The sequence below is a fragment of the Argiope bruennichi genome, chromosome 8 (genome assembly GCF_947563725.1).
Source record: "Argiope bruennichi chromosome 8, qqArgBrue1.1, whole genome shotgun sequence".
Classification (NCBI taxonomy): Eukaryota; Metazoa; Arthropoda; class Arachnida; order Araneae; family Araneidae; genus Argiope; species Argiope bruennichi.
The window spans coordinates 19,588,135-19,604,615 of NC_079158.1; positions in this window are offsets into that span (position 1 = coordinate 19,588,135).

Consider the following 16,481-nt stretch of genomic DNA (forward strand, 5'->3'; position numbering starts at 1 on the left):
TAATCGTCATTGGTGATAAAGCAAATTCATGCTATTTAAGCATTTATATTCTTTACCAAGACGCACACAAAGATTTCACACACATTTTCTTCTGTGAAGTCGGGTATTTCTCGGTATTCTGTTTAATTTCGGTTCGAATTGATTGTTTCCATCGAGTTTCAATCTTCTAATATTGGGTTAAAGAATGATGCATTATTAAAATTGGTATATTTTGCAATAATTTATTTCTATTTTTTGAATAGTGAGGTTTAACTATTACATTAGACTGCAAGCTGATCAATTAGAAACGTTTTTTTTTTACGAATTTGATAGAAAAAATTTCATGAACAATTAGAATATATTGATAGTGTATCAAGTACAAATAGTCAATTCTTATCAGTTTCCTTACGTTCACATAAATCTTGGATAAATTTATTAAAACTGAGCCTTCGCTTAAATAATACAAACGTCAAGACCGCTCAGTCGTGGTTTACTATAAATAATTAAAAATAAGTATACCTTCACAAAGCTGCTAAAATAAAAATGTAACCTAAAATAAAGCATTAATATTCTAAGCTAAAAATATGAGGCTAAGGTAAATTTATTGAGTTAGAACGCCCATGCTTAGGGACACAAAAGGTTCAATTCGTCACTGGAATAATGAGTCATATTAAGAAGTTTCAGATATTAAATGTAAAATTTAATTTATATGTGAAGATCATACATAAAGGACATCGTTAAAATCGCATTTTCTTAAAAACTGTGTGAATTTGGTGTTCGAGGAATCTTCTGTTAATAATAAAAAGATCAGATAAAAAAAAACTGATTTCTACTTAAAAATAATAAAAAGATGCATTTTGCTTAAAAATTTTTTTTGCTTTCATTTACAGTCATTATTAAACTGGAAAAACTTAAGGGAGTTTTCTAAATTTAACTTTAAAAAAACAATTAAGCATAGTCATTTTTTATAATGTTAACTATTTTATAGTAAAAGGACAATTCAGGATTCTTATTAAGTATAGAAACAAATAATAGATGCAAATGTAATCTTCGGATAGAATTCAGGACAATCGTAGGCGTCTTAGCTCTAAATTATGCTGATTATATTTTTAAATATTTCGAGCAATAAGCAAACTTGGATATCGCCAGTAGATAGTTCTGCTTTACAGTTATTTCTTTGAGAAATTTTAATAATTGCTGTGATTGAATTAATAAACTTTTTTTTTCTATTTAGTTAACCTAGAAAATCTATTAAAGAATTATTTTATCATCGATTGTTCAAGATTTCTAATCGGTAATAATTTTTGCTCTTGAGCCTGCTCAGATCCCAAGCGTTTCTCCTAATTTTTGTTAGCATCCTATAAATTTGAGCAAATTTATTTTAAAGCGATTTTTAGAAAAACTTCTTTATTAATTTTTTTTAATTTTGCTAGAAAATTTTTTAAAAATCTTTAATAAAATTAGATAACTGCTTTTTGGAAGCCAAGAATTATTTTTGTAAATCTCTCAATTGATCGAAAATCGGATGCTTCATTTATTTCTAAAACTTTTTACTGTTAAAATTCTTACAAATCGATTGTTAATTCTCTCAATGATATTTTTAGATTTACAAAAAAATTCGATTTAAATAATGCATTTGACCGTTTGACATTTCAGTGAAGACGATTTCGAAAAAATCAAATTGAGAACTAAAAGGCTTCATTACAAATTTTAGAATACCGGCTGATATAAAATGTTTCTAGCTATAATAACCAAGCCTATTTTATTTGGAAAGTAGAAATTTAATGACTATTACTGCAGCAGTATTATAATCGCTATTACTGAGATTTTTATGACATTGTCATTAATATCTTCATTTTAAATGAGCAATTGTTAAACAAAAATTTTAAAAACACTTTTTTATTTGGTAACATTTTTTAGTGGGCGTATTTACAAAATCTTTATATTTTTTTTATAAAAGCAGGGAAATAATTGTAAACTATAAAAAAATAAGGAAAAGTCTTGAAACATATCGACAATTTTCATGAAGGCATATGAAATAAATAACACTGCAAAAATTTTAATCGCTCAATATTTTTGTGGGAAAGGGAAATCTAAATAGTATTCTTTATATTGACTAGAGACTTTTAGTTAATCCGCAGTGTCATTAATTTTGGTTTATTTGACGAGATTATCTGTCAAATTTTGAAGCCACCTTTGAATAGTTTTATTTGAAACGTCCGATTTATCGTCTTCCTCCTCTTGATATTTCATAATAAAATGTGCTCTTAACTCGTAGCATTTTCAAACCTGCCGAAATTTAGATAAGGAAAAAGTGTTCTTACCTTAAAAATGTTCCATGCTCCAAACACGGAACGACGCTAACACACCTACCTAAAACAATTTCGTAACTAAATATTTTTTTCGGAATTTTCGAACACTTAAACAAAAGTTTAGAGATAATTTGAAAATTGGTATTTCCAATGATTTAAAGAGTATCAAGTTCCCTACAGATTTGACCTAACAATTTAAAAATTTTAATCTCTAAATATTTTTAATTCGAAATATATCGCAGCTTGCATTTAATTTTGGGACCCTGTTTTCCTCAAATAGTGAAAGTATCTCAATCTGCGTTGCCTTTTAAATGTCTTAATCCTTTCTCCTGTTAAAATGAAAAAATAAATTTAAATGCAAGAATTTCACATTTAAGTCTATTACTGAAAATAATAGTCGAGTTTGAGGATTGATTTTTAAAATTCTTTTCAACATATTCTTTTGAAAACTGTAGATCCGTTTTACATAATCTTTAAGAAATCTTTTGTATTCCTTTTTGTTTGTGAAATTTTGCCAGTTTCAAAAGTTATCCTTTTGATCGGAGTGCAGGCTAAAAAAGTGTCATGCATTAGTTATCTGAAAGAAGTTGCAAGTTTTTTAGTAAACTGAATTAAAACAGTTGGATTAATCTTTTGCTCAAGTGTCACTTGTGCTTGAATATTTTGAGCTCATAAAAATAAAATTTATAAACTACAAATAAATCATTCATAGATGATATACTTCGTTAAAAAATATTCAAATTTTCCAAGGCTCACTTATTAACTATAAAATTTTTAACTCTGTAATCTAAATAGAATGCTGAGAAATCTCAACTATTAGCATCTATCGTAAACGGTATATAATTTTTACAGGCAATTTTATCGGTAAATTATTTGTATAAGCTACGAAAGGGGGAAATAAACATATGCTTTAAAGAAATGACTGCAGTGTCTTTCGATACGCAGAGGGTAACATCAATGTTAATAAATATCGGAACATTCGCAAAAATAAATAAGGAACTTGATTCGCTAGTGAAGAAGTAATTTGATGCCAAAAATGGCTTAATCGAATGAATGCTTAAATGAATGAAGAACGATTAATTACTCCTCTCCCCCCCCAATCAAAACGACTCTTAGTGTAGGAATTTGTTTAAGACTGGAATTAATTAATCTAAATCTGAAGTTATATTTTTGTGTATGATGAAAATCATACTTAGAATTATGAGCTAACATTTAGTGAATATAGCAATATAGCTTCAAAATAAGCAGTAATTTAGCAGAAAATAACATAAAAATGCACAAATGAACAAAAAAAATAACTATTTTAAATTTATAGATGCCCAAGCACAACATAAACAACTCAAATTATTTGAATAATTATACTTTATAATTTGTATAAATATTAGTAATTGTATACTATAAGCAGACCTTCTAAAAATTTTACATTTAGGACTAGTTGATCTGAAACAGGGAAGAGATTGTTAATGTTTATCCACGGGAAATGATTGTATAAAAACATTTTCGAAACTGATTTGCTCCATTTCTGTAGTTTTAGGATTCACATTTTCTCCCAGTGGCCATCGGAATGCAAAAGGTTTACTGTGCAATAGTGTCAATATATTTGTAGTGGAATCTCATTTAAAGATATATGTAATGCAGATGTGTATTTTTAACGCAGTTATTTAACTACACATGAGTAAGTAAAAGGTAATTCTTCCTCGAATCAGTGTGACGCTCCTACCCGTGTCGCTCTGTTGTTGTTCTCGTTCCGTTGGAGCGATGCATTCGACGCGACAGTCCTCGAGAAGGAACAAATCGATTTCTAAGTGTTGATCAAGCATGAACTTCTGTTTCTGCAACGCGTTTTATCTAGTGGGAAGGACTGAAAATTTGAGATTACACAAAGGTGGAACGAATTTGAATCTCGTATTTTTACAAGACGTTGGGCTACAGTCTTGGATCAGAATTTGGAACCATTTTTAACTCATTCACTGCTAGATACGTTAAGAATGATTTTCTAGTCCCCAGACATCTGAGAATTATCGAAAATAATGCATTCTGCGAAACCCTCTTTACTTGAATTTCGCGTAGGTTGGATTTGTGTCCGAATTGAAAATGTGAACTTTTCTCATTTAATTTCACTGAGAGGATAAATTTGGTTTCTATTGGGAAAAAAATCGGCTGTTAAGTGTTGATCCTTTAATGAATTTCATGTTATAGTTACGCTGCATGTAAATTTGTTGATCGTTTAAAATGCATATAAAAGATATGTACTGAAAAATGAATAATATTCCTTATTAACAAATAGCCGTGAATTTAAGGCACGTTTTAGGATCAAATTTCTTTTCTCCAACACTCAAATTGAGGAAGAATCGAATGAATATAACAGCTTAAAGTAATTTTTTTTCTTACACGAATGATACATAATATTCTATTTTATTTTGAATTTTATAATATTAATGTATATATGCAATACGCAAAGCAGCATCCCTTAAAGTAACTTTAGAGTTGCTTAGGAAGAGACGCGTTATTCTTTCTGCAACTGTTTATAGGGATCTTGTTTCTTATATCACCAGCGTATTTTTTTCTTCCTTTTCTATTCAGTTTAAAAATAAAGCAAATCTAACTGAAAAGAACTCGGGTTAGAACAATTTAACATGGCAGGGATTTGAATTTAAAAACCGATATATATATGTTAATTTTTCTCTGCTGTTTTTTTGTCTACGACGTTTAGCAGCGGTATTAGTAGTTCTAGTAATAAATTTATCTGAATTCATGTAATTAAAGGAATAACTATTTGAAAAAGTATTCGAATCTCTTAATTAAAAAACTGAGAATTCAAAAGCAAAATTCAAAGAAATTTATGGGAATTATTATTGGAAAAAATTAACTCTAGAGAGGAAACTCTCTCGAACTCACAAGAAAGGTTTGCGATGGTTTTGAGAAACCCACAAAAGCTGCCGAATTTTCGATTCTTATGAGCCCAGTGTTATTCATGTATATATTTAGTGCTTAAATAATATTGACTATTTCAAAATAAAAAAAAATACCATACAGTCGCAGGAAGATCTAAAAGTGTTATGTAAACAAAATTACCTTGCAACGCTATTATCATAGGATGCAACGTCTTTGGTAAATGTATCAATCGTAAAAAGGTTTCACTTCATACATTTTTTATTGCGCATTCATGCTCATGCTCGACACCCACTTTTAAATCATGTGATTAATGTAAACAAAAAATAGTACAATGGAAATAAACTCAACGGAAGCCACAGCGATGTGGCGATTTGCGTGAAGCTGTCCAATTTGAAGACGCGTGTTTTGCATGTCACCCATGATCGACTGGAAAGGTAAATAATGTTAAGGAGACACACCGGTCCTTAAAGAAAAGGAAGAAAACAACGCAATTTTGTTTCTGGAAATTTTCTTGATAAAAAAAATAATTGAAATACAAATAATTATTACATTTGAGAAATCGAATTACAGACTGAAATGATGGTTCGTTGACTGCATTCCTACTGTTTTGTATACATGAGAAACTAAAGACGGGTTGAAAATGAACTTTGACTAATATAATTAAAAAGTATACAACAGCAAAACCTTTTTACCTATCCTTGTTTTGGAAGATCTTATTTTCCCATTTAGGAAAACACATTGCTCAATCATTCTGAAGTTTGTCTCAGTACATCTCTGCCCTCCATAAAATATTTTGAGTTCATGAAATAGATCAACTGATTTCTTCTAAGCAGTTGCGTTAATGATAATTAAAATGTCCTGATAAACTGAAGACTGATTGGAAAAGATTGCATTGTTGTTTGGTTATTATAAAAATAAGAATAATTAAGATTATTTTTTTTCGACACTCTATAAACCTTTTGTATGTGTACTTTTGGTTCGTGAAAAGCAGAAGTAAAAACTTTGCTAAATCCAACAGTAGCAGTGAATGAGTTAAAATTGGAATTTCTTTTACAGTTTCATGCGAGTTGTTGATTCCTAAGAAACATCTGGTATTTGAAAATTTTACCTCAATTCTTACCGCAGCTCTCTGTAGTATCCAAACCATTATTCCAAAGCTGATGAATTCTTTCTTTGAATGACGTACAATTCTTACATAAGAATTGAATAAATGTAATCTTTCCATTACATCAGTTCATTGCAATATTCACTGATGTCTAGACATTCAAATACAAGACTTTGAAGATGCATTACATCGCTTAGAATATATTTACATCTAAAAATCAAAAGTTAGCACATTCAATAATTAAGTTAATAGTTGCTTATTAAAATAGTTAGCAAGATCCAATTATTGAAGCCAAGAGAAATGATGGGTTTATTGGGCGAAAATAGGCAGTTGTGTGGTGCAAATTTTTTAAATGTATATCGAATTATAAATCTGTCCAGTTTAAATCTTAGACGAGTTCCGTACATGAGATGAAGTTCTTAAGAATATTTCGATCTAAAAGAACGCTGTCGTAAACCGTAAAAAATTGCGATGAAGAGAAATTATCGCTATAGTACAATAAAATTCTGTCTGAACATTCACTATGTAATATTATGCTGAATATTGTCACAATGAAGGCCTGTTTACGGTTTCAAACTGAAAGAAAACCAAATTTAGAATTAATTTTAAAGACCAAAACGAAATAAAATCATAAATAAAAAATCTGCTAATAAAAAAAAACAATGATTTTGAAAGAAAATTTGAAAAATACCTGGCAAGTTAAAAATGTAAATACAAAAAAATCGAACACTGAATCGTAAGTCTTTGATGTTCTTTGCAAAAGCAAAAAAAAAAAAAGTATCAAAACGTTTTTCAAAAATTCCGATTATGTCGTCTCTGTAGCGTTTTAAAAGTCTAAAGACTCGTTTGATTCAGGCATGATAGGTGTATTCTGATCAAGACTGTAGTTCATACACACTGTTTGCTTTAGTAACTGTACAACTGACATTTGATTTTTTTTTTTTTTTTTTGTACTGAAAAATTTCTGGCCAGCTCTGGTAGTTTTTCATTTAATCAAGGATTTTGGGGAATAATTTTACTAAAACCAATGATTGATGCCGATGCATGCGCTCTTCTGGAAATGTTAATTCAAACAATGGAGTTCATTCGGACTCTTTATGAAACCGAATTCTGAAATATTCTTCTATCTTGGTTTGAATTATTTTGCTTAAATAGAAAATACATTATTAATCGAGTTGGTTAGTTTTTATTCGAAGAATTTCGATTAATATTTTTGTTGTAAATCCCTAAAGTTGCTTTTTCCGAATTTGAAGGTAGCATATGTTTTTCGACAAAATATTAAGTCTCGCCATTGGCTTCTGTAGATAATATAGAAGTTTACAATAGATGACATATTCATTTCCTTTATTTAATAATAGAAGTGTACACGCTGCCTGCAATATTTAAGTTTTGTCCTTGAAGATGAAATTTTTCATAAAATGTGAGTTTAAGACTCGAAAGACTTTGAAGACTACATAAAATTTTGGTTTTGTTTCTCTTTCTGGTTCAAAAAGAAATTTGAATAAGATAATACTAATATTATGTAGTTTCCATATTTCTAACTTCGGGGAAGTATTTCAGATGACCTTTAAAAGTATAGAAAGTCATAATAAGCGATTTTAAAGTACCATTGACAGCTTATAAGAATTTCATCCTTTTTTGAATTTCATTCTTATCGAGAATGCTGAATATTTCTTCTCTTTCAACATACATCATTTAGACTTCAAACGAAATGTAGTGGGTCTCATATAACCCTAAAATTATGACAAATAATGGAATATATATAATTAAATACTGAAATCTATACAATTAACATTGTAGAGAATAGTTGGAAATTATACTTTACTTAATTATAAAGAAAATCAGGATTTTTCAGCTCGCATATTGGAAGTAAATACAGTGACAGGTATTAATATTTTTAAATCGTATTGATATTAAAACATTGAAACATTTTAAAGAAAATAAATTTGCCCTAAATATTTGCTTGCCATCACATATCAACAAGCTTTAAGCAGAAGTTTGGTATCGTGAAGAAAAGTTCAGTAGAAATAAAAGAAACTTGAAATATTTTAAATTCATGATGCAATGGAGTATATGCACAACGGGTGAATGGTTGAAAAGTAGAGACACGCATATGTTTCTGATTATTTAAATAGGTTTTGTGGCATTTCATTAGAATGTAGTAAAACCTCTTCCCTGCGACTTTTTAAAGTAAAAATTTATTCGAAATGCAATCCATAATCAAAAAACAAAGTTCTTCAACAGAAGTTTTTCTTATAAGGTAAAAAGAAACTCGTTTCTAGTGATGCGGTTATCTTCGGATTCTTTACATGCTCGCTTGCTAACACGGGAGATGTTAGCAAACAATCCTTCGTGATGTTTCAATATAATCCACTAGTTTATTTTCAATTGGATGGATTTGAGACACTATTTAAGCAGTTCTCATTTTCAATATAAAAATACTAAATTATTTGTAGAGTGTTCATAAATTGAACAGATTGAGCTAATGAATCCAAACATTGTCAAATAATCAATTATGCATCGACCGATATTTTTAGGTGCTTTGTTTTAAATTGTGGCAAATTTTGTACTGTATTTCTTATCGAAAATTTTTATTTTTGCCATGTTATCCAGCCTCTTGATTAATTGGCAACTTGCATGTTTCAGTAATTATGAATTTCAAAGGAAAGTAACTTCGTAACATTTTTCAATATTATGAATTATCGCTGTAATTTATAATATTTTAAACATAGATAACTTTGATAGAAATTTCCTTATTCGAATTGTTGTCATCTCTTTTCTACAATATAGTCTTGAGCTCAAAAGTAGGTTTCTGGTTATGCCTTTATGGGCCACGGTGGCCTTGTGGTAAGGTGTCAACTTCGGAACCGGATGGTTTCAGGTTCAAGACCCTATTTCATCGAAGAACAGTCGTGTAAGCGGGTCTGGCGCACGTTAAATCCGTCCTCCAGCTGTTGTGGCATTGAGGCTTGGAGAGAGAGAGAGGGAGGGGGTGCCACCTCAGGTTCGGCCTCGTCATCTGACCGTAGTTCAAAATTATCAGAACCGTTACAAAATAGCCCTAAAGTTGCTTTTAAACGGAAAGTTAATGTAACTAAAATTGTTTATGCTTATCTTAGAAGAGGAAGATAGATTTTGGTTGTTTAGAGGGATATTTTTTAAATGGGTTGAAAATATTGATTTTTATTTATTTTTAATGTAATACTCTTTGCGTGTTAGGAGGAAAGTGTATCTTTGGGGGGGGATGGAAATCGAGCTATTCATAGGAAAGCTTTTTTTTTGTCTTCATTGGCTATAAATAGTTTATTTTTTATAGAAAAATACTTCTAGTCTCGCATAAGACAGCTTTTCTTTTGGAAAAAAAGACTAAGCAGAAACCTGAAATTCAGTTTACCCCTGTATTTAAGTTGAGGATGAGACGCTTTGTTTGATAAAGTTCATCTAATAAACATACTGTTTCAACATTCCTCTTATCTATAGAGATTTAATGTAGGTGTATTTTATTATATAAGAATTTAAGAATATAAAAAATGTCTGAACGTTAAAAGTTTTTATAGCCTTTGGCATGTATCTTCTCGAGAAGTGGAATATATTCTTTGAAATAATTTCAAACTTACCGAATGAACAATTTGATTCATAGGAATGCATGAATACATATCGATTTACGCCCGAATCAAACGATTTATTGCTTTATCTTCAAATCTTGATAGTGGTTCAGAGTGTTGCATACAAATATTACTAAAAATAGTGGAGTGTCTTTAGCAAAATTTGAGATCACATTTTCCCTCTTATTTCTCAAGTTTAACTAGAAAGTGCTGTTTGCGATTTAGATTTTCTTTCGATATCTGAACTTGGAAAAAAATTCTCACTAATTGACTCAAATAATGTTTCTTTAACAAATTCGAAATACTTTCTAAAAAATTTGAAAAATTAAATTAAAATAAATTTGAAACATTGACTTTATTTTTATTTAACAAAAAAAAAAATTGAAAATTTGTCATATTTACAAATAGCGTTTCAAATTAAAAACTTCTTGAAATAATTAAAGGCCTGCCGATAGAACAAATTATTTCATACAAAAATGTAAAAGATGCAACTTAAAAAAAAATCCTTAGCGCATTCGTTATTTATCCAAAGAAAATTCGTTTAGAATTTCCAGATATCTTAAATGTACTAAAAAGTGAATATTAAATTATTGATAAATAATTTGTATTAAATATTGATTTGCTGTTATTCTTTTAAGATTTTGAGCGGTGTTTCATTTCCAAATCTGTAAATTGTCATTCGGTATAAATTAACAAGGCAAAAAATAATCTAATCCATGTATTCTTTTTAAAAAGTAATGTTGTAAAAGAATCGGCTTAAAAATTTGATTCAAATTTCATTTCTCTTCAAGATTTTAAAAATCATTGCCTGAAAATTAGACGAATTTTTTTGAAAGCCTATTTCGCTATTCTTTTTATTGTATCATTGACAGTGTCTTTAGTATTTAAATAGTTACTTTAAATTTTAATTTACTATGATAAAGGAAGTGCATTCGATAACGACTATTTTAAATTGAACTTTCACCATGTTAAGGTTTTTTACATTTTGATGCTTAAAAAATGCTAAGGCCTTTATCCTATTCAAGATGTGCTTACAATTCATGCATAATTATCTATAATAAATTTCGAAGTAAAATTAGAACAAAAAATTCATATTTAAAAAAATAATTTAGAAATTTAAAAATAATATTTTGAGGGAAAAATTGACTAAAAAGATAAATCAATTTTCTTTTCAAGCTATTTTTTTTCCTATTAAATTGCAATACTATAAAATTGTCCCGTAAGTCAAAATAAGTTAATGGGGTATTTTACTCTTAATGAAAGAGATGGTTAAGAACTAGTTAGCTGCCGCTGAGCTTTCATAAATAAAATATGTAATTAATATTAAGATGTATGCATTTTATGATAAGTAAAAACAATAAAACCGGAATTGCTGCTGATACAGAACAGGAACTTTTAAAAAGAATACCAAAATGCTTGCATATGCCTATCCAATAAATAAAAATTATGGGAAAATAGTGCCTTTCGAATGAAACCATCTTCTCTAGCTGAAAACAAAACGATTTCAAACGCTTATTACGACAGGAAAAACCCTTAACAAAATCCAGTTTTGAGATAGGTTTTCAGAAAAGAACGCTGAATAATAAGACATTTTTAGTCTAATGATAAAGAAATTCGTGTAAGAATTATTTCAGATTCCAACAACTTAGACAGTTAACTGAATATCTTGATTCTTTATATTCCATGTCGGAAACTTTTTAGATTTTAACCTATAGCATAAATGTTCTATATTTCGTGTTTCCGAACTTTCTTGAAAGCACTCAATGCATTTGATAAAATGTGTAGTTTTATTAGCACGGTTTTACTTCAAAGAAGGCTGGTGAACTGATTGAGATAGGTTGTGGTTCGGCTGATAGTTAGACACCCAATTCCACTTGAATACAAATGCTTTCATAAATTTTTATTAATTTCGAACCGGCAATTTTTGTCGATCAAGAGTGAATCATCTGCCTATGAATCATAATTATATAAGAAACAATTCACTTTTCACTTCAATTCACTTTTGAATATGTATTTTTAATTTTCATCGAGTTTCAGAAAGTCGTCTGATGAATGTGTTTATCAACAGTATCCCGATGGTGCAAATATGTGTTCATATTTTATTTGTCTATTAACACTTATCAAATCTTTTTAAATGTAGGTGTATCACATTGGGTTTTGGATATTTATTTGATTATTTGAAAAGGTCTGTCTTTATTATCACAAAATGTAATGTTATCGCTCCGCATAAAAATTTTTGAAAAGTAAATACAAATTTAAATAAGTCTATTTTTTTCATAAATTCTTCCAATCTTGTAAAGACTGAAATACGTTACTTTCAACGTTTTCTAGAAATTAGTTCCCTCGTATTGTATAAAAATTCCTTTGGATTTCTTGTGAAGATTTTTTAAATCTCTTCATAAACATCTTTTGTTTTCATTATTTTTCGTAAGATTTCCAATATGCCATGTTTCCTTAGTGATCATTGATTACAGAATTCGCTGTAATCTTCATCAATATGAAGAAAATCGGACAGTTCTGTATCATCTTAACAGATGCCCTGCTTTTCAATTCCAACTAATTAATAATGCAATCTATTTATTTTGTTTAAAACAATAGTAGGTGAAAAGTTTCGAAACCTTATATAAATAAATACAAATTAAGATTTTGTTATATCAAAATTCCTCTTGTAATATAGGGAATAATAACGTGTAAATATAATTTAAAGTCAAGATACTCAAGAAAATAAAATTCATTAATTTATATTAAAATAAATTTAATTTATATAAATATAAATTATGTAAATTATAAATTTTATTGGACTCGATCGTTACTGATGTAGTTTCCAAATGGCAATGTATTATTCTCACTTTCCTCCAAAAATAAGTGGTCTGAGATGAATTTATAGGGTACCTTTTAGCAGATACATATCTGCTCTACGTGTGCATATTCTATTTAATATACTGCATTCTTGTTTTCTGCTTTGCGCAAGTTGTATTTTAAATCTTTATGCTGTTTTGCATCATAACTCGAGGCGTACCTAAATAAATAAGAACACTTTTTGTGTTTGATTTATTGAATTAGTTGTGAATGTCATTAAAGAGAGGCGAATCAGTCTATATTTCTTTTTCGAAATTTCATTACTGAATCTGATTTTACCCATTTTTGTGCAACATTTAATTCGGGAAGAACTAGTATTTTAAAGCTAAGATAGATCATTGACTTAGTTAATTGTTTAAAGAATTTTTCTCATGTTTAAATAAACTCCTGTATTCCAATTTTAGTCGTAAAGCAAAATTTATAACTTCGTGTTCTGCAGATTATCTTCTTACTATTTCGTCGAACTTATTTCTTGAAGATAGATGCATAAGTTTAAATTATTTTTAGTTCACCGTACTTTGAACAGTTTTGTAGTGAACTGTATCTTGAATTTAATTTTCTCAAGATCAAGGCGTTTGAATAATTCGGTCACTACCGTTTTCACACTCTCAGAGAGTTGCAAGTTACTCAGTCTTGCGCTCCATTTTTAATTTGTTTCCAAAGGAAAATATTTGTCATTAATTCTAGCCAGCAAGAAATGTAAAACTGTTTTCTATGCAAGATGAAATACTTTAGCTGCAAATAAATGCCTGCTTTCAAATTTTAAGACCAGAAAGACTAATAATTATACCAAAATATGCTGTATAGCGATCCTGAATTTTGAAATATGAATGTGGCTTTGCAATATAAAACAATGAAAAATATTCTAGTGAAAATTCCCACCCCCTACCAATTAATAAGCATCCAATAAGAATACACTAAAAGGATTTCTTATTTGTCATTGGACGGATAATTTCTCATACAATAAACTGGTAACTGAATAAAGATTGCCAAAAAAATATAATTTTAGCAAGGAATCCTTATATTTTTAAATATAATTAGTACTATTTGTTTTTAAAATTTACGTTCTTTATAAAATTGACGGTTGCTCATTTATATAAAATATATACAACTGTTGTTTATTTAACTCCGCAGCTGATTAAACAGTGGAAGCAAAAAAAATGGCATTTCATTCAAATAAAATTGGATCTGTTTGCAAAAGTTCGGTTAAAATCTTCCAACCTTCTGATAAATTGAAGATAATGTGAAGGATATTTTTTAAATTTATTAATATCTCTCCTATCAACATGTACATTTTTGTCATTTAATTATTTACCATAATATCTTATAAAAGCAAACATATAACTTTATTTTCAGTAAAAAATACGATGAAACGCATTTTGCATCTTTATCATTCTCATTTAAAATTGAGTTAAAAATTGCTCGTTAAATTGCATTTAAAAAAAATCTTTTTAAAACAAAAATCACCTAATTGAATAGCATGATTCCAAAATTTTAAGTTGTGTGTATATAATATGTATGTATATGTACGTATGTTTATATAATATATATATTAATGATATATCAAGTATCGCAACATTTTCCTCGAATTTTATGGAAGAGTGTTGATATTATGTCTGTATGATTATTTTTTGAAAAAACTGAGACTTCAAATTGTAAAATTTTAGATTCTGAAAATGTCTAATTTTTGCGCCAGTGCATAGATAGACAATTTTATTATTTTATCTTTTGCATGAGCGAACTAAGACTATCTATGAAATTAAAAAAAAAAAAAAAAAAAAAAAAAAATTAATTAATGAAAAATTTCGTATAAAGTTTAGTTCAATTTTAAATGATTTTTATAAATTTTTAAATAATTTTAATTAGACATCGCTCCCTGTTTAAAAACAGAATGCTCACATGAAGTTAAAAACGAGAACATGAAAATAATAATAATAAAAAAAAAATAAAGCGCGCGCTTGAAATTAAAAATAAATAAATAAATAATAAAGCGCGCGCTTGAAATTTAAAAAAAATAATAATAACGCGCTCTTAAAATTAAAAAAAAAAAAAAATCGCTTGAAATTTTAAAAAATGGCAAGATGTACTATGTAATGTTATGTAAGTTACATGTATTCAAAGTTCGCTATAAATCCGAAAATATTCTTTTAACTTATTTCAAATACTGAATTTTGTATATATTTTATATTTATTCTGTGTTAAAACTACGCTAGTAATTTGGTCAGATGTAAATATAAAGCTATTTTTCCATTAATTAACACAGCATTTGGTAGAACACTTGCCTTAACTTTAAAAATTTGATAATGAAATATATACTGTTTTTCGAAAACTGCAACATCATTTTAAAATGTTCAAATGACTCATGAAGTTCTGCGTGCCTATACAGTCACTGTTAGTTCTATGTACCTGTGCCAAGACATTTTCAAACTTTCATTGATGCTAGATCTGTTTGCAACTTGTGAATAACAATCGCTCATCTGCATAACATCGTATGTACTCTCACGTGAAAGCTTCCGTTATAACTTATGCATCGAGACTTACTATTTTCCACAAGAAAATTCCCTTTCAAGGATCTGGATAACCTCATCAACCTATTTATAAACTCAATTCTATAGTAATAAGTCTCGCTAGATGACACAACGTTCCAACCGGTCCAAGATTCTTGTTCCAGTGCAAAAAAAAAAAAAAAAAAAAAAAAATGGTGCAGTTACTGTTTAGCTTTTTTCATCCTTAGGAAAATCTGCAAGCAAAAGCAAGACAAATTTTTATGGACTAGCTTCTTAGCACTAATTAGGATTCCTGTAAAATTGAAGTTTCGGAAGCTGTGGAGGCCTTTGCGTGATACGGGATACCTTTTGGTTAAATGAATCTACTTGCGTAATTATCAAATTACAACCATTTTATAGACAATCTCCCGTGTCCACCAAAAACCATAAGCTGGCAACTTCGAAATTTCTCCAAGAAAAAGCTCTTGGATTCAGAAAGGCAAAGAGATGCAGTTAATCTCATATTTGAGAAATGGCGTCCGGCAAGCTGTACTGATTCATTCCGTGACTTCGATGAAACATGTCTTTGCTGACCAAGTCGAAGCATATAGTATATCTTCAAATGATAATCTGCTAACGATGTGGTCAAAATGGGCAAACCAAATACTTTTGACTAATAAAATACACTGATGGCAGCTCTGAGACTCTGGGAGTAGTTGGACCTAAGCACCTGGCACATCCGCTGATATAGAATGGACTTCACGCTTTGGCTGACTGTTATACCATATCCGATGACCTTCTCCGCTTGACCCAAGACCCGCTTTCTCCACCATTCTGATACATATGGGGTTAAAGAGAGCGAGCATAGAATGACTGGAAAGATCGAAGTGCGAGACTATTCAAAATCTTATGCCTTAAGATACTACGTAATCTACAGCAAAAAATATCTCCTAAATCAACTCTGGGAATTTCTGAAAAACTTTGTTACCTTCAATAAAAAAAAAATCGAGTTGAAAATTGAACAAATATCATTCACTTGCATTCTGTGTATTCGTTGCTATGCCGTTTGAAAAGAAAATTTAAAAGTTCGATTATATACTGAACGTCTCTCATGCAATCTAAAAACTTGGTACAAACGAACTTTTCTCGGAACTTTAAAATGGGACGAATGGATTTCCCACAAAATGAACAGCTTCTCTTGAACACGTGGTAGCCTTTCTCTTCTGCAATATCCAGCAGT